Here is a 16,134-nt window from a genome sequence, read left to right as displayed (position 1 = left end):
TCTGTTTTCACAGAAAGATGCCCGAAAGTCTCCTCTTCCAGCCCATATATACTTTTGTACCCGTCCCGTTCCGCCCGTTTAACACTTTTTTCAATTTATTGAAATTACATGGGTAAAAATGTGTGTTTTTCTATACTGTTCCCATATGAATTACAGTTTTTTGACACAAATTACAACTTTTTTGAGTATATGAGTTTTTATACGAGTTATATACGTTTTATTAAAACCCAAGAAGATTTGTTTTTCATTTTTGAAAAAAATTAAAATTTTTTCGTAAATTTTTTTTTTACAAATTTCTGAAAAAAAAAATTTCCGACATTTTTTCGAATTTTTTTTAGTTTTTTTGGTAATTATTTTGTTTATTTGTTGGTGTTTGACCATCTTTAATACATAAGAAGATATAAAAACCACAAAAACACTCATATTTTGATGAAAAATAGTTAAAAAACTCAAAAGTTTAACTTTGACCTTGAATTTCTCTGCAACTACCAGACCGAACTTGACTGCTTATAATTCATCTAAAAGCTGATTGTGTTATCTGTCTACCAAAAAATTGAATTATGAATATATCTCTATCCGTTCAAAAGTTACATAATTTTGACCAGGAAAAAACGATTCTGAACCACTGTGAGCCGGAGAGCTTAATGAAACTGTGGGCAACCTGACCGACGTTCTTCTTCGCAGTCGTAAAAGTATTTACCCTAGAAAGAAATCCCAGTCGAAAATCGAAGATTTGTTTGGTCTATGTGCATACCTCGGGTAATTCAGCCACAAAAGTTAAAAATGTTAACGTATGTTCATTTCTCCTCACTTCTATATAATTTTTTCGTGGACATATCCATTCTTCCTTAGATAATGAATCATTATCTCAAAAAAGCCTTGGGCTACCAAAAAATGAGTTATGAGCACGATATGGGTCATGTCGGTCCACTCCTTCGGTTACCTCCCCCACAAAAGTTCAACAATTTTCTGTATAATGTTGTGAACGATATCTCTCGAAGGGAGCAATCGATTTCGTCTAAACTTTTCACATCGTATTATTGTATATTATTATCGTATATTAAAGTGAAGTTGCAATGTTCCTCAAGGATCATTTTAAATTTTATTCAGCAGCTTGTCCTTGATTCTCATTTTTCGACTGTTTTTTAGGACACAAGCCCGGAGTTAATGGCCTAAAAGCTCCAAGAAACCTTGAGTAAATGGCATATTCGCAAGATTACTCTCGCCGGGAGATTCTGATTGGTGCAAACATTGCACATCGTATTATTTCATCTAGTCATGTATCAGGTCTTAAGATGGACTATATTGTTCCCGTTCTTCGGGTACCTCCCACACAAAATTTGAAAAAAATTGGACTTTAATAGCTCGTCTCTGTTCGTTTTGAATTTCTTGCAAAACATTCTTACGAAAAAAGCGTGCCGGCACCAACTAAAATAGCAGGAGCTTACACCTGGGAAGTTTTTGCGGATTCTGAAACTACAATATTCATAGATGAAAAAAATCAAAGAACAAAAAAATAGCCGGAGCGCTTTTAAAATAAATCGCGGTGAAAGTTCATATTTTTAGGGGTTATTTAGGTTTTCACGATTTTGCTGGGAAACCGCAAGCCCTACCAAAATGGAATTAAAATATATTGTAGCAGTGGAAATTCTCTACAAGATTATCCATTATGATATATTCGTAGGTTTTTCGATTTTTGAATTATAGAAGTCCAAACTGGGGTAATTCACTGACTGTATTGTATCCTTATAAAACAATGTCATGATTGCAATTTCCCAACTTATACTTATACGATACTTGTACTCGTATATATCAAAAATGGTACAACCTAGGTAAAAATTACGAAGGCCACTCTTGTAGAGAATTTTCACAGCTATAAGATTTTATCTTGTCCCATTTCGATAAGACTTACCGTTTTCAAGCAAATCGTGAAAACCTAAGCAAAAAACCTAAAAACAACCAACGAAAAAATCAAAAAGGTCAATCTTGTAGAGAATTTTCACAGCTACAAAATTTTTTTTGCACCATTTCGATAGGACTTGCGGTTTCCAAGCAAAATCGCGAAAACCTAAAATGAAGCTAAAAATTTAAACTTTGACCGCGATTTATATAAATATCCCTCCAGCGAGGGATTTCTAGGTTTTGGATTTTTCTCAACTTCCCAGGTGTAAGCTATTTTCATTTAAAGTTAGTTAAGGCGCTCCGTACATGACATTGTTTTGTAAGGAGGCGATACAGTCAGTGCATTGTCCCAATTTGAACTTCTATATCTCAAAAATGGTAAAACCTACGAAAATATCATAAAGGTCAATCGTGTAGAGAATTTTCACAGCTACAATATTTTCTACAATCCCATTTCGATAGGACTTGCAGTTTCCAAGCAAAATCGTGAAAATCTAAAATAAAAACCTTAAAAATGTGAACTTTGATCGCGATTTATTTAAAAAGCTCTCCGGGGATTTTTTGTTTTTTCACTTTTCTCATCTATGAACATGGTAGTTTCAGAATCCACAAAAGCTTCTTTCATTTAAAGTTGGTTCAAGAGCACCGTGCTGGGTAAGATAACCCTCGAAGGGAGAACCCGATATTGTCCAAATTTCTTTCGGGTACCTCCCACACAAAGTTTGGAAAGAGTGCAGATTAAGGACTCGTCTGGTTTTTTTTTAATTTTTGGTAACATATTCTGTTAGTTAGATGGTACAATTTTTTTTTTTTTTTTTTTTTTGGGAAAATCCATACTTCTTGAGAAATAGGCCCAAAAATTCAAAAAAGTCCCTATATGAAATGGTTGATCCAACAAGAGGTACTTTTTTTCAACAGCCTTTTTATGACAGATCACGCGTGACTCGTATCACGTGTTTATGTTATTTTTGTTTAGCACTGTTTGGCATTTTATCTCTACAACGTTTACAAATCGTTCAACTTTATTACGAAAATTCGCCTTATGTGGGGAGTGTATTTTGAGCCTAATTTTGTTCAGCACATTTCTGGCTTTATAGGTATGGAAAGAAGCAAAATTGCCACATTTTGTAAGAAGGGCAACTTAAAGAGATTGAAGAGCTGCCACTCCATCCAGAAGAAATAACGGTTTGTGGGTCGGTGGAATTGTCGGACCCTATTTCTTCAAAATGATGCCGGTTAGGACTGCATCGTAAATAGCGACCGTCATTGCGCCGCACAGTGTTGCCGAGTGGACAAAAATAAAAAAATGTGATGTTAACTTTTACATACGTTTATGTTTTTTTCTTACAGTAAACACATCCGATACAACGAATCTGAAAGAAATTTGTCGATATGTGCGACCATAATGAAGTTATAGCTCTTTATATATGACAAATATTTCCCAGGTAATCTAAAGCGATAATCATATGAAAATTAGACGACAGTTAAAATAACATTTTATCAAAAGTTTGTTGATAATATTAAAAGTTTTGGATGGTGATTTGATTGGTGGGCTATAAATATAAAATTTTAGTACAAAAAGTTGACATCAACTGCACATGGGCAAAGTACCGTTATCAAGAATTAAAAATTTAAATTTGATAAACAAATTATAAATTCTTAATATTTGGTAGGGTATATCTTTTGATTGCCACCTTGGCTCTTGAAATCGGTTCAGATTTGGATATAGTCCCCATAAATATCTTCCCCCGATTTTGCCATAATTCGCTCAATTTTTGATGAATAGCCTCCAAATTGAACATGGGATGTTCCGCAGGCCCCTGTTCGGTTTTACCGTTAAATAGGTTAATGAAGGTTTGCACAAGTACTTATGAGGGAATATAAAATATCAACTTTGGCCCATATCGGTTCAGGTTTCAATATGGCTTCGATATATTCATTCATTCATTCATTCTTTATTAAATAGTTAGTTACATTAGTTGTCTTATATTCTATAATACATTGCACAGATGTGGCTTTGCCTTATATCTAAAGCATTATATACATTCATATATTGAAAAAAGATTAATCATAGATAAAGTTAATTTGCATGAAGGAAAACTATTAGCAAAAACCTTCTACACTAAAGCCAAAAAAAAAGGAAAAATAATAATATAAAATTATTTATAAATCATTCTGCATAAATATTTGATATTAATGGATTATCAGAAAGCAAGCATTTTTCACGAAATCTGCTTATATTTTGATCAATACATTCATGAACAGTGCGTACGTTGCTCATGATATGTAACCAATCAGTTGGGAAATCCCAAGGTAATTTTAGGGCCATTTTAATGACTTTATTTTGTGCAATTTGTAAGCGCTTAATATGCGACTTAGCACAATTTCCCCACACAGGACAACCATATAAAATAATTGCTTGGAAGATCACTTTCACAATTATTATTTTATTTGAGTTGCTGAGCAGTGAATTTCTATTCATTAAAGGATAGAGAATTTTTTTGTACATATTAACTTTATCTATAATATGGGTAACATGACAATTAAAAGTTAATTTTTTATCAAGAAAAATTCCTAAATATTTTACATTATCCAACCATGATATACTGTTGCCTGTTATGACCAGATTATATGTTGGTAAAAAGCAAGCTTTTCTTTTTCTACTGAAATATATTGCTTGTGTTTTGGAAGCATTTACTTTTATTCTCCATTTATTGTAATAATCAGCAATTAAATCGATAGCACGTTGCATATTTGTTAAGATATTTTGACTTAGGACATCTGTGTAAAAAATTCCAACATCATCAGCATAAGATGCTAATTTACAAGGGGATAGAGGAGGCATATCAGAGCAGTATATGTTGTATAAAATAGGACCTAATACAGACCCCTGAGGAACTCCTGCTGTGATGCACTTTAAATCAGAAAAGGAATTATTGACAGAAACACAAAAATGCCTATCAGTTAAAACGTTTTTAATCATGTTTACTAGGTATAGAGGAAACTGAAAGTGGAGCATTTTGAAGACTAAGCCTCGATGCCAAACACTGTCGAAAGCTTTCTCAATATCAAATAAAACTAAAGCTGTGGACATTCCAGCACTTAAACCATTTTTAATGTCAGTACATATACGTTTAACTTGATGTATAGTAGAATGACAGTTTTTAAATCCAAATTGCTCATTTGGTATGATTTGCTTATCGTTTATAACTTCTGATATCTTTTGCTTGATAATCTTCTCAAATATTTTGCCAAGAGTGCTGAGTAAACTTATAGGCCTATAATTTTCTGGTTTATTTTTTGGTTTACCGGGTTTGGCAATCGGGATAATTTTTGCTGTTTTCCATGAGCTCGGAAAATATTGAAATTTAAGACAAAAATTAAGTATCTTTGTTAAGTAACGTTTAGCATACATAGTTAGATGTTTTATAATTTCGTTATTAATTTCATCTAGACCACAAGCTTTTCTTTTGCCTAGAGTACTAATAATACCTTCAAGATCATCAACTGTAATTAGTTCAGAGTTGGGTGTAACAATATCCAAACTCTCAAAGTTCACTATAGTCTCATTTACATTTTGAATATGTTCTGGAATTCCAATATTATCACAAATTCTATGATTTGCACTAAATGTTTTTGCAAAAGCATTTGCTTTGTCATCATCTGCTACCAACGTTTTATCTTCAAATATCAAACTATGACAACATTGAGTTTTCTTCTTTAACAATCTAGATACATTCCAAAACGGCTTGGATCCTTTATCTAGAGTTTGTAGCATATTGTTCCATTCTAGATTTCTGAAAGAATGAATTTCATTGCGGATAATAAGAGAATATCTTGTCATATAATTATAATCCGATAATTGACGGTACCGAATCCAATCTCTTCGAAATTTATTCTTAAGTTTGATCAGATTAATTATGTAATTTGGGAGTTTGCAGTACTTCGCTTGAGGTAAATATAACGGTACAGAACGTCTGACACCTTCAAGTAGAGTACTTGTAAAGTAATTGACATGATCATCAATATCAGCACATATATCAACATTAAAATTAGTGTTTTGAAATTTAGAATCAATAATTTCTTTGAATAACACCCAATTGGCGCGAGAAAAATTAAACTTAAACAAATTAGACGGTTGATGAGTAGCAGAGAGATCAAAATGGATAGGCAGGTGATCTGAAGAAAGGTCATTAATTGTGTGAGGGTTGGAGATTAATTGTGGAATATTAGTTAGAATTAAATCTAGAGTCGACGGATTACATCCAGAAGAGGCAGGTATATAGCTAGGACTTCGAGGATATGATATTGTAAATGGATACAGAGGAGTTAAATCATTCAAAATATTGCCCCAGACGTTAGCTCTTAAACAATTCCAATTACGGTGTCGAGCGTTTAGATCACCACAAAAAATGTAATTTGAGCGTGTATTAACAATTTTTCGTAAATCAGCTTTATATGCACTACGAGTTGTGCTATTCTTCAGTCCTCCAGGGAAATAAATACTGTATAGTTTGACAGAATTAGTATTATTCAATTTTATCTCAATACCCACGTTTTCAATCAATTGTGTTGAAATACATGGAACATGTTTAAAATAAATGTTACTTTTAACAAGTATTGCAACACCACCACCGTTTTGCTGATATCTATCTTTTCTTAGACATTTATAATTAGGTATATTAAATGTATCTTGATCATTAAGCCAAGTTTCAGATAAGCAACAAATATCAACATGGTTGGATATAAGAAAATTAGTAAATTCAATAATCTTGTTGCGGATACTACGGGAGTTCCAAAATATTATTTTTAAGTTTGTAGAAATCATTATTTATTGTTGTAAACAAATTTAAATGCTAATTCGGCAACAACATTAAATTGTTGCTCTCTCGTTGTACAGGTACTGAGTTTTGAGATCATCTCTGTTGTTAGATGTAAAAGTTCTTGCTCACTAAAGAGATTGGTAGCAGCATTGTTGTTGTTATTTCTCCAATTATTGTTAACAATAACGGGAACCTCGGCAGACTTTCTCAAGTTAGGGAAATTTTGAGAGGTAGTGGTGAATTCAGCACTCTTTCTCTTGCTGTGGTGAGTTTTATTTGCAAGTTTCTCTCTAATTTGTAAGTATGACTCTCTGTTTGGACATGTCAAATCAGTAGATTTGTGATTTTTGCCACAATTAGCACATAGGATTTTGTTGTTGTTTGTACACTCAGCAGTGAGGTGTTTATCAGCACAGTTTGCACATCGTATGCCAACGTGACAACCTTTTTCTCCATGACCGAACATTTGACACTTTCGACATTGAACTGGTTTGTTTTTTATTCTCCTTTGGTAGTCCCACGAGATAATAACTTTAAAGAGAGATCGAACATTCTTTCTCAAATCTTGGAGTTTTACAGAGCCCCTTTCAAGGTGAACAATGTATAGAGTATCAACATATTCTCCGAATTTACGTGTAACTTCTTTAACGTCAATGCACTTTAAACCGAGTGAGATTAACTCGTTTTTAACCTCGGTGCTTGTTTTGTTATCAAGTTTGTGTATGACAACTTTGAAAGGTTTATTGTTTTTGTGATCATGAGTGAAATATTTATAGTTTTTTTCTTGCAAAGCTACAATAATCTTATTGTAAGATTCGATTGAATTACACATGATTTTCATGCCAATTGATATTTTTTTAACTAAGAAGTCATCAATGTTTTTATCATTAAGTGTTTGTATGATAACATCACTATTTTTAGTCAACACTTTAATCGGTGAAATTTTATTATTTTGGCCGCTATTTTGCTGTTCACTGTCCATAGCAGTTGTAGAATTATCATCCTCTTCATTGTCTAACATTTGTAATGGGGTCCAGAAATTACTTCTGGACCCAGTTTTACGTTGTTTTGATGAAGGCATTTGCACTTCATCATCCAAACAGGAGAGATGATTGCGTTTGGGAATGTTAACTTTTTTCAATTTCAAGAGAGCGAGAGTTAGTATGCACGTCTGGCACTTGCGAAAGCCTAAGCAAGACTGGCTTCGATATATAATTTCGCCCGATGTCACTTAATTACGGATAATTACGTCATAATTCCCTAATTTAATCAATATCTCACATACATTGCGTGTTTAGTGAAAATATATATAACAGCTATATCCAAATCTAAACCGGAATTTTTTTAACACATCCGTAAAGGAGAACAATTGGCGAATGGGTCTGCCTCTAAGCCCCACTTAAACTCGAAACGCGAGGGTAAAAAGGAGAAGCAATCGGGCGTAGGAGCCTGCAGAGGCTGCAAAGAATTCAAGGTGTTTGGGCCAACTGAAAAACCATTCTCTTCTATTCAGTCACCGAGAAGGCAATCACCAATTCGGTGAAAAGTGACCTTCAAGGCACATGGGCAAAGGCGCAATAAACGTTATGCCATACCGGCCTTATTGTTGCCCGCTGGCAACCTTCGAGTGGCAATCATCGACAGAGCTGACCCCGATGGGAAAAATCAGCCAAAAGTCATTTGGTTGCTAGTCGAAACCAGTCGTTAGAGTGTCATTGTTTCCGTGATCGTAAATTAGGGTGGCCGTCAGTTGGGTAGCGTCTACCTTTAAAAGCGCTTCAGGTTCATTAACTGCCATAACTAGAAATCGCAAAATTTTCTTGTTGAGGCTGTTAATTTCCTTGGCGAACATTAGGAAGGGGCTAATCTTGCTGCAGCCTCCATATCTAAAAAAGCATCTGGAAAGATGTTTCCAGAATGGGTTCCATCTTCTACCTTGGAAAAGGACTATTTAAGCCATTGGTTGGGTTATTTGAGGAAGTGTGTGAGTGAGAGCTGCATTTCGGTTTGGGATGGCTTTAATTTCATTCTGAATACAACTCACGCAGCTCAGTAAGAGTAGAAACGAGGCAAGCATTACGCATCTTGCATATTAATCTCCACAATTGTGAAGCTCCTGATGCCGAACTATTATTGTCCCTCACAAATTCAGAACTAGGCATTTCCTTAGTTCAGAAGCCATAAATCTAGGAGAATGTGGTTTCTGGGCTAAGCAATGCCAACATTGACGTCTTCGCTGCGTCCGAGGGGGACAAGGTGCGGTCTTGTGCAGGGGGTAGGAGACATGTGCACTGTTAAACTAGAGCATGATACGGGAAAGGTCATACCCCTGTCCTCAGGCTAAATGCACAGACGCACCAAACCTGAGTGTCCGTAAGACCCTGGACGGTCTGGAATGCGACGCAAATGCCTACCGTTTTCAAAGGGGGAGTAAGGACACCAAGAGTAGAGCTGAGTCAATGTTCGATTTTATTTTATCATATAAACAGGGACAGATAGGAGGTCAGTGATATAACTGTCTTCAATCTATATGACTCTGTCATGAGAAACTGGATGATATCTAACAGCTGTTCCATCTCGGACCAGATGAAAAAACTTATCGAAATTTCTTTTGACGGAGTTTACCAAAATCCTAGAATCCTAGCCCCCAGAAAAAGAAATTGGGATGGGTATGAACAACTAACGAACTCTTAGCCGACGTCTTTTGGAACTATGGAAGCAGACGGAGAGCTTCGTTGTCATAAGGATGCCTGTCCACTAACTTATACAGGTCAGAATAAGGAACTTGGCGATATGATCGAAACTTTGGAAATCGTAATCTTAAACTAAGTTCTAAGATTGGTTTGGTCTATGTCCACACCATAAGGAATCTCACCTCCAAAAATGCAAAATGTGGTCTTCACTATATGGTCTATGGTCTTCACTATAACAATATAATTTTTACGTGTCCATACTTCCATAGGGAATGAAACATTAGCTCGAAAAACCCCTTGGGCTACTAACTAAAATGAGTGATCACCACGACAACTTTGGAGTAAAGTAGCCGCTTTGGTAGAAACTTTTTCCATGTTCGAGGATATTTGTCAAATTTATACCGAAGGTAGCCCTTGGAGTCTTGATTACAGTGTCATATTTGTTTCATTGGCAAGCCCATACTTCCCTAGATAAAGGCCCAAAACAACCCAACTGGCACCAATCCGCAGTTCCACATGTCAGTTGAATGAATACTATCGCTACTCCTTCCCACCCCTCCCGCCCATACTTTACTTACTTACCTGGCCATTTACAGAACATTTGTTCCATAAGCCGAATTAAGAAAAAATCTCCAATCCTCTCTGTTTGCTGCTGTATTTTCCCAATCTGGGATATGTAGCTTTCTGATATCTCGTTTCACTTGTTCGCTTCAACGAAGCTTTGGCCTTCCAGATCCGCGAGAACCTCCATGCGGCCCGTATTTATACGCCTTTTTAGCGGGTTCATCATCACTCATTCTTATAACATGGCCTAGCCATCGCAATCGTTGTATCTCGATTCGTTCAACTACATTGATGTCATTGTATAGTTGATACAGCTCGTTGTTCATACGACGCCGATATTCGCCGTCAACACAGATTGACCCGTAGACCTTTCGAAGAATTTTTCTCTTGATTTATCTGCTTGAGCAAGTACCCATGCTTCGGAACCATACATTAGCACGGGTAGTATGTATCAGTGTTTTGTAAAGTGTTACTTTTGTTTGACGAGAGGTGGCTTTATTCCTAAACTGCTTACTCAGCCCAAAGTAGCATCTGTTAGCCAACACTATTATTCTTCGTATTTCACAACTGATGTTATTTGTTGTGTTTATGGCGGTACCGAGGTAGACGAAGTCCTTTACTACCTCAAAATTGTAGGTACCAACGTTCACAGATGGTGCGGGGTTTGTGGACATATTACGCGTCGATACCATCAACTTGGTTTTTTCGTCGTTTACTGCCAGACCAACTTTAGCAGATTCTCTTTCGACTTTTGCAAAGGTGTCAGTTACTTCCTTTACCGATCGACCCATGATGGCAATGTCGTCGGCATAAGCCAGTAACATATGGCTGTTCGTGTATATCGTTCCATTTCTTTTGACCTTCGAGTCTCGTATGACCCCTTCCAGCCGGATGTTGAATAGATCACACGACAGGCCGTCTCCTTGCCTAAAACCTCTTTTGGTAATAAACTCTTCGGAGAGGTTCTTTCCTATTTTAACTGAGGATCTCGTCTCAGGTTATATCATTCTACAAAGCCGAATGAGCTTTGCAGGAATACCAAAATCAGACATGGCTTGGAACACCTTTGAACGTATAGGGCTGTCGAATGCTGCTTTATAATCGACGAAAAGATGGAAGGTGTCGATCTGCATTTCTTGGGTCTTTTCCAGGATTTGTATCAAGGTAAATATCTGGTCCATGGTGGATTTGCCAGGTCTAAAGCCGCACTGATAGGGTCCAATAATTTCATTGACCATAGGCTTTAGTCTCTCACACAATATGCCAGATACTATCTTATATGCTATAGGGAGCAGACTTATGCCCCTTTAATTGGAGCACACAGTCTTATCACCCTTCGTCGGGTACGCGTTCTTCCTGCCAGATGGTGCTAACTAGCTGATGCATACACCTTATCAGCGTGTCGCCTCCGGTTTTGAACAGCTCGGCTGGTAGGCCATCTGCTCCTGCTGCCTTATTATTCTTCAGCCGGTTTATTGCTGTCCTTACCTCATCTTGGCTGGGCGGTATACATTCAATACCATCTTCTAGGATTGGATCTGTGGTATCTTCGCCGTCTTCACTGCTATCGGATACCAACTGTTTGGAAAAATGTTGTTTCCATATCCTGAGCACACTATCTGTATCAGTTACCAAATTACCTTGTTGGTCTCTAGAGGAGGATATGCCTGTACCAAAGCCATCATTTTGATGCTTCACTCTTTGGTAGAATTTTCGGACTTCGTTCTGTCTCCTGTACATCTCTATTTGTTCACACTCCCTCTTTTCCATCTCTCTCTTTTTCCTGCGGAAAAGACGTTTCTCCTCCCTCCTTTTCTCCCGATACCTCTCTAGTGCGCTACGCGTTGCTACTGATTGTAAAGTAGCCCTATATGCCGATTTTTTTTTCTTCGGTAGCAGCACGGCACTCCTGGTCATACCATGGATTCTTTGGTGGAGGTCTCTGGTATCCAAGTACTGATTTTGCGGCTGTTTGCATGGAGTGGGCAATATTTTGCCTTTGTGCTGATATGTTATCGGGACGAGAAGCGCTTTCATTAAGCAATTGGGTAAGTTGAGTGGAATATGCTGTGGCTATTTGTTTTGTTTGCAGCTTAGCGATGTTAAACTTTCGTGTTGTGTCTGTCCGTGCTTAATTTGCAATATTTAGACGGGTACGTACCTTTGCTGCAACGAGGTAATGGTCCGAATCTATGTTTGCTCCTCGGAACGATCGTACATCCAACACGATCGATTAATGTCTTCCATCTATCACAACGTGGTTGATTTATTGTTCTTTGGTCTGGAGACAGCCAAGTGCCCTTAGGAATATCGAGATGCTTAAATCTGGTACTGCTAACTACCATGTTTTTGCCGCTGCGAAGTCTATCAGTCTCATTCCATTGTCTGATGTTTCACTATGTAGACTGAATTTCCCGACTGTTTGTCCAAAGATATTCTCCTTTCCAATTTTGGCATTAAAATCGCCTCCCGCCCATAACTTGAACATTTTTGCTCTAAAGTGCAATCAAGTCCAGGATTTTATTGCATATAATATTTGTGATTTATTTTTAATGTCCCATTTCCCGAGATCAAGGCCCGAGATTTAAAAAATCCGCTATGTGGCGTTATCTTAATATATGAACAATTCCGGATATTTTTCGTATAGACCGTGTTGATTGATTCTGTCAGTGGGATAATCCGATCTTTCCACACAAATGCTTAAAATATTGCGCGTAAATGCAGCTCATAGCCCTATCGTGAATCTTTATAAAGTAGTCCTTGTGAAATATTCTAAAAATCGTATTTTGTCATATTTTCTTTTTAAATTTCACTACTTTTCGTTTTTGTCATAAACTGAGTGTATTTGGCTATCGGTGTTCTGAACAACTCCCTCCAAAAAACACTGTAAAGGCTTTCACGACATTCATACAACGATTTTTGTTGTTGTGTAGTTTTAACATAATTTTTGTGGAGGAGTGAATTTGTTGCTGTTCTCACAAAATCTACCAGTTTTTTTACCTCATTTTTTATTTTAACATCAAAAAATCGAAAAAAAATGTAAAACGAAATTGAACGTAACATGAAAGCCAACAAAACAATAATTTTTGATTAAAGATGAATTTTTAATTTAATGTTCAAGGCAAATACGGCACGCGTTCGATGCAGATGGGCGGTCGAACTGGCGGACGGACATCAGATAGATAGACACTTAAAATGATAGTCCTTAGCTATGACCGACAACCGCGAATTATCCCAAACAACAAGCGACGAAGTAGCGGCAGCAGCAGCAGCAGCTGATATGCAGATAAAAGGAAGACCACTTACACACACTCGCACAAACGCCAATCCCACTACTCTGCTCTTCATAACATTTATGGCCATAACAGCAGCAGATAGAATATTTAATCTCAACGGCAAACGGAAACGGAAATCAAACGACCAGAACAAGTATCAAACAAAATTTTTAATGTCTTCTTTTGCATTGAGGACAGACAACAACAAACAACAACGACAAACGACGGGGACCAGTCGTCGAAGATAATTTTTTGAAGAAAAATTAAACGTAAGAAAATACATAAAAATTCAAATGGTAATGGAACAAAATCAGGCAAAAAAAGAAATACTTGGAAAAAAATCAGTAAAAGTTTTCAGTTTTGCCAGGGGAATGATTTCCACTTTAGAATAGCTATCTCTGGGGCAGAATGCCTGGCTGGAAGGCAGGCAGTCACTTTGGCAGGGGGTGTCATTTAGATGGCCAATGCTTAGGGTAATACCTTGTAAGGATAACCGTGTTAGCGGTAAAATGGGTGGTGTTGATGGTGATGTTTGTTGCTGTTGGTGGTGGTGGTGCCAAGGCAGAAAAGCATACCCACACCTCACTCACTCTGGCCGTTGGATGAGCAGCCAGATAAACCAAACTTAAGTAAACATCAACAAATGTTTAGCATGTTCCCAAATGTAAAGTGGGATGCTGGCAACTCGATTGAACTTTTTTCCAAACTTTTTTTTTGCTCATTAGTTTTTTTGTTATAAATTTTCACATTTTCCTTTAGATTTTCAATGTTTTTCCACAAAAAAATAAAAAACACCGACCGAAAAAGGGAAAGCAGCCATGACTGAAAGCACAAAAAAAAATTTAAATTGTGTTTAATGATTTATGAATAATCGCCATTTTCCTCGATGAGTGATGGTAATAGAACCGTTAAAATGAGCAGAACTTCCAATGTTCAAAAGAAAAAACCTCAAACCTCAATCTATACAAGTTATGGGAGGGGGGAAGTAGGCTGCACTGTCTCTGGGCCATTTCAATTTTTTTGCCTAATTTTTGATGTGTTTTCTTGTTAATTTTCTAAGGTTTTTAAGTGTTTTTCATTTTTTGCTTTTTTTACTGTTGTTGCTTTTTACGCTTCATTTCTAGGCCAACGTTAAGTGATTTTAGGCATGAAGAAAACCAGGAGAAAAAACACAGTAACGTTTTACGCGAATATTGTTGCTGGGCGTAGTTACAGGCATTCGTTTGGGAAGGGCGGGCGTGTGTTCATTTGACAACATTTTTGACAGCCCTTTCTAAAGCGTTTTGATTTGATGATGTGCTTGCTGTCTTTTGAGGAAAATTTCCATTTTTATGTTTGTCATCGTTTAAGATTTTTTATTTGAATTGATAACAAAAACTAATTGTTCGGAAAAATGGTCAAACGATAATGTCCAGCAATAAAATTAGAAAATTAATGACAAAATCGCCATAAATGTTTATGATTTTTCTTTTTAAATGGGAGAAGCTTATGGCAAGGATGTGTGGCTGTGATAAAATATTGTGGGTCAATGGGTTTATATTATAATGAAAACATTCTTTCATAAGAGGAGGTTGACCATCGATAGAATTTTGAGGGTCAATTAAATTTTTAATAATTTTCTAGCACGTATATTTTTGAAGATATTTTCCAATCTATGCTTATGCTCCACATTTTTGTCGGCAAGTTCAAATGTCCAAAATGGGCCACAAAATTCTGAAAACAACCTTAATACATTCGATCTGTCTGTAGATGAACATTTAAATTCACATAGGCTGAGTGTATATCTTTGTCGGCAAATACTGTTTTATTTGTTCATACGCAAGTCCATGCATCCTGATATAATGGTCTACAAAATTGTTCGGTTACCCCAGGACTTAGATAAGTTCCATGATGAACTATGAAAATTTGGAAGAACTATTACTATGTGCTAAATTTGGATAAATCGGGGTGGTCAATTCGAGAGTTATCTTGTTCAGCAGCTATTTTAGTTGGAAGTCCCAGTGTATTTTATAGTGTTTAGATTATTATCTCAAGAAGTGTGGACTTATCCAGCTATCAGACTACCTTCGGCAAAAATTTCGAAACAAGCCTCGAACAGGCCTTAAGGCATACATAATGGATTTTTTTTTTATGTTTGTGGGGGAGTAGTAGCATTTGGCCGATATATTCGATATTCGAACTTGAGCTATGTTTAAGAGAAAAGATATAAGGACGGATGTACTTGGAAAGTACAAAGCTGATATTTATTAGCGCCATACAAGAAATTGCGATAGAATCGGGGCGGCATCGTTCGATCATGTTGTGTTAGACGGATGACATTCTTCCAATATGTTAAATGTCCCATCGACGAGAAGAGAGAATGGAATGGCAATCGTCTTATAGTGCGGCAAAAGTACGATCTATCACAGGACGGATGCTGGATGTCGAGAAGCTACAAATACAACAGGCAACACAAACCTTCTCCGCTTAACTTACCCACATGTTGGAACCCGGCATTCATTGTTCCGACAATGTGGAAACAAAATGCCCCACAATCTATACCGAACCAGAGGCGTAACAGCCACTTTTTGAAAAACTGAAAAAGAGTCTCCTACCAAGGTCGGTTAAGGCCAAGACCTTTGGAAAGAGTCTTACGAATCACCCTTCCCTTTGGGTTTCCTTTGGAAAAGATCTTAAGAATCACCCTTCCCTTTGGGTTTCCTTTGGAAAAGATCTTAAGAATCACCCTTTTCCTTGGTTTTCCTTTGGAAAGGGTATTAAGAAGCACCCTTTCCTTTGGGTTTCCTTTGGAAAGGGTATTAAGAAGCACCCTTTCCTTTGGGTTTCCTTTGGAAAGGGTATTAAGAAGCACCCTTTCCTTTGGAAAGGGTATTAAGA

The sequence above is a fragment of the Musca autumnalis genome, unplaced genomic scaffold (genome assembly GCF_047663935.1).
Source record: "Musca autumnalis isolate F117 unplaced genomic scaffold, ASM4766393v1 scaffold_3, whole genome shotgun sequence".
Lineage (NCBI taxonomy): Eukaryota > Metazoa > Arthropoda > Insecta > Diptera > Muscidae > Musca > Musca autumnalis.
This window is presented reverse-complemented; position numbering follows the sequence as displayed.